The sequence below is a fragment of the Phoca vitulina genome, unplaced genomic scaffold, assembly GCF_004348235.1.
Source record: "Phoca vitulina isolate PV1807 unplaced genomic scaffold, GSC_HSeal_1.0 scaffold35, whole genome shotgun sequence".
NCBI classification, from domain to species: Eukaryota; Metazoa; Chordata; class Mammalia; order Carnivora; family Phocidae; genus Phoca; species Phoca vitulina.
In genome coordinates this window covers 13266001-13270341 of record NW_022589738.1, presented here as the reverse complement: position 1 = coordinate 13270341, position 4341 = coordinate 13266001, and the positions used below count along the sequence as shown (strand labels likewise).

General features: G+C 49.3%; 1 pseudogene; it reads left to right on the top strand.

The window, feature by feature from the left end:
• The first annotated feature begins 3021 nt into the window (after positions 1-3021).
• LOC116646018 lies at positions 3022-3688 on the top strand (annotated as a pseudogene).
• The last annotated feature ends 653 nt before the right edge of the window (positions 3689-4341 follow it).

The window sequence follows — 4341 nt, the reverse complement described above, 5'->3', positions numbered from 1 at the left end:
GAGTTATGAGGGCAGTGTGTGCTAACCACATTCCTGAAGGCTAATCTCTGTGAGCCACCAAGAAGGGGGCCGAGGGAAACGAGCGGCCGGCGACGGATCTCCCCACAGATCGCGGCCGCCGTGGGCAGCGCCGGGGCCTCGGCGGGAGGGGGGCAGCCTGGGGAGGTCGCGTGGCGCTGTTCGCACAGGGCGCCCGAGTGATCGGGAATAAAACCGGGGGCGGGGGGGGGTTGCATCTAGATTCCAGGCAGCGCCAGGGTGGCCTCTTCATCCGCAAAGTGCCACACCGTGGCACCCCGACACCGTCCTCGATCTGCTGCCTGTGTGTATCTAGCCACGGCGTGTACGGAGAGACTAGGGATAAACACTTTTTTAAAAAAAGTTCAGGCTTGATTAGCTGAACACCACAAGGCCCTGGGAAATTGAATTTAAGAAAAATTTGGATAATTGGAACAGCATATAATATCGAGAATGTTAAATACACAAGTCGGCTGAGCACACAGAGTTTATGGCAAGCTCTGATTAAAATGAAGTTTCTGATAATCAAAGTTTTAATGGCAGAGGCTCATTTGAATTTCTTCTGTCTAGAAGGGAGATTAGATATCGTGTGCGCAGAATATCTTGTGATAGTTTCCAGTCTTCCCAATTCCAGTTGGGTCACATACATGCTTTGTATGTATGTATTTATTTCGTGAAAAGTGCTCTATCCTCTGGTCGGCCCCCAACTAGCCCAAACAGGACTTGCCGCAGATGTGTTTATCAGATTGCTCTGCAAATGCACGGAGAGGAAAAGTCTGCCTATCGTCTAAGTGATTTCAAAATCAAAGCCATCCCAGGCACACCAGAAGCCTAAAGCAGCCGAGAGATAGGCCGAGTTTATAAACTTCCATAATATGTTTATTGCAAGGATGGCAATTACCCAATATCCCTGCCCTCCTGGGTCTTAGATCAGAATATTTTCACAAAAAGAAATCTGTGTTCGACTGCATTTAGCCAGTCATAATTCCAGATGTCTAGAATATTCCAACACCAGGCATGGGGCTGGGGAGGAAGAAAGGAAGGAAGCCGCTGATCATTGTTATAGCCTCGTTGTCGTCTGTGCTGGCTGCTCGTCCCTCCTCCTCCTCTCCCTAATGGCCAGGTGTCACAGGAGTATCGTTGTATTTGGGGGGGTGGGGGTGGGGATGGCCGTCCCGAGCCACCAGCAGGCTTTTCCGTCCGGCTCTGGAAACCCGACACGTCACATCAGAGACGTAATGTCTCAATGAAATGACGGGAGTGTGCGTAATTTACGCGCGAACGGAAAATGCTGACGTGGCAGAAAGGACGCTTGTTCCTGCGCTTGCAGGAACACATGTGGGCCACATCGCTCGGGAATGAATCAGAGCGACAGTACAGGGCAGCCTGCTAAGGGAATTACCTCCTCGCGCGCTCCTATGAAGTGTTAAGGTTATTTACGGCGTGCGCACACGCCAGCCCATTCTGCCCTGCTCGTTGGAACACAAACTTGGGTGAGTTCAATCATTTGTCCCAGACTCCTTCCTGAGCCTGAATACGAGAGGCAGGGTGGTTCTGCAGAATCATCAGTAGGATTGAGTCTGCCCTTTCTTCTGGGGCTCTTCTGGCAAACATTAAACATCACAACACCCCATCAAGGGAAGGTGAGGTGCTCGTTTCACAGGTGCCGAGACTGATACGAAGGTTTTGCCTCCATGACACCTTATGGCCAACGGTATAGATTTTTTTACCCCCAGCAAACAGATGTGGTGGCTTGGGTATGGCGTGGCTGAAGAGGTCAGAGTTTCTTCTGATCGCAATGGGGCTGGGGTGGGGTCTTGAAGTCTGAAGCCTTTGTCCTCTGCTCACCACTCAGCCAAGAGGCGTCAGTCAAGGCCAGGAACAAGAAGACTTTTTCCACTGGTCTCTATGCCGGGAAGTCCCCAAAGTAGGGTAACGCACACCCTAAGACAAGACAATCCTTTGAGGGGCAAGGGTAATGGGTTGAATTGTGTCCCACCAAAATTCATATGTTGAAGTCCTAAGCCCCAGTACCTCTGAATATGACCTTATTTGGAGATAGGATATTTATAGAGGTAATGGAGTTAAAATGAGGTCATTAGGGTGGGCATAAAAAATATGACTAGCATCCTTATAAAAAGGGGAAATTTGGACACAGACCTACACAGAGGGAAGACAATGTGAAGAGACACAGGAAAAAGACGAGCCAAGGAGAGAGGCCTGGAACAGAGGCACCCCTCACGGCCCTCAGAAGGAACCAACCCTGCCAGCACCTTGATCTTGGACTTCTGGCCTCCAGAACCCTGAGACAGCACATTCCTGTTGTTTAAGCCCCTCAGCGTGTGGTTCTTTGTTATGACAGCCCTAGCAAACTAATATAGGTAGGAAGAAAATATCAGAACTTTAGAACTTTCCTTTCTATCACTATGGTAGTTTGGCTTTTTTTTTTCTTTTTTGGTAGTTTGGCTTTTTTTTTTTTTTTAAAGGTTTATGTATTTATTTGAGAGAGAGAGAGTGGAGGAAGGGGCAGAGGGAGGGGGAGAGAAGCAGCCTCCCCACTGAGCGCAGAGCCTGACACAGGGCTCGACTGCAGGACCCTGATTATCATGACCTGAGCCAAAGTCAAGAGTCGGATGCTTAACCGACTGAGCTCCCCAGGGGCCCCGGTAGTTTGGCTTATTGATCCTAATTCATCCCTCACCTGAAATAGAAACAGCACTGATTGCCACGTGACTTTGCAGTGCCTCCCACTGTGGGTGAAATATACTCCCCCCACCCCTGGGAAGTTGGGCTTGAGCAAGATAGTTACCAGACGTGGCCCATGAGCCGACACTTTAAATGTGTTGCATGGTATAGTTTGCCCTCTTGAGCTTCTGCCATCACTAGGACAAGAACAGGTCCCAGGTGGCTGTAGTCACATCAGCCAGGGCTCCAGACCTGCACAAAATCTGTGACCTGGAGCTCTTTCCATCTCCAACTGTCATAGCTAGAGGAGCTGCTGCCATGTCCATCCACCTGCAATGGATGGTCAGGTAGAACTGCTCCAGCTTCCTGATGGAGAGGAACAGGCAGACATACAACACTGACCCCAATAATCTGAAGGCAAACAAGTCCTTCCACTACAACGGGCTGATGCACCACTGGACTCTGGGCATGGAGCCAGGACCTGACAGCAAAGGTATAGTGGTGGTCATGAAGCAGAGATCCCACCAGTGAAAACCCATCACCTCCTACTTGCAGACCACCGTGAACCAGAATGCCCGGGCCACCCTCGGCAGCATCAGGCACATGATCTGCAAGAACAAGTACCGCCCAGATCTGTGCGTGGCTGCCATTCGCACAACCAGAGCCATCCTGCACAGTCAGAAGCCCGTGATGGTGAAGAGGAAGCGGGCCGCCCCACCAAGAGCTCCTGAGCACCAGCCCCCCACCTCCAAAGCAATAAAGATGTCAACCACCTCAAACAAACAAACAAACCCCCCCCAAAAAAAACCCCTGTGACCTGGAACCACTCCCGGCCAATCCGCAGCCTGAAATAGCCAAGCCCAGCCAAGATCAATCAACCCCCCACAACCCTGCAGGACCATGAGCAAGAAAAATAAATGCCTGTTATTGTAAGCCACTGAGTTTCGGAGTGTTTGTTCCACAGCATTATTGCGGCAAGAGCTGACGATTACAATGACCAATATGCAACATGCAGATTGACCCTGGGGCCTTGTTTGGGCTGTTTGTCACCACTCAGCATCCAGCGTGACAGGTGAAGAATGCTGAGGGAGAGTGGCAGTCCCATAACTTGGACAGCATCCGCCTCAAATGGTTCTTCACCTTCAGCAAATGGCCTATTACAAGTGCCATGTTGAGTGAATTTACAGATCGCATTATGTCGCTCTAACCAAACTAATCATCACCAAATGGGCAAGGGGCTTGAAACGGTTCCTCTAAGGAAACCGTGGCTTGAAGATAGTCCTGTAAAAGGAAGCATAAGCTACGAAGAAACTGGCAGAGCTCACAGTTCTCCTACTTTGAGAGCTAGTTCGTTTTAAAATTTTCACACTTACGGAGATAATTTGAAATATGGCTTTTTGACTTCTATTGTTAATAATGGACCTCACACATAGGCATATGGCCTTATGATCTTAGCAAAAAGCATTAGCACATGAATGTAAGTTATAAGTAAATAAACATATAGTGGGGAAGGGTGCTAAAAATGTTTCACTGTTGGGGTTGAGACCATTTGAAAGTCACTTGAAAGTCAGCTCACAAAAAAGAAAAGAAAGAAAGGAAAGGAAAGGAAAGGAAAGGAAGGAAGGAAGGAAGGAAGGA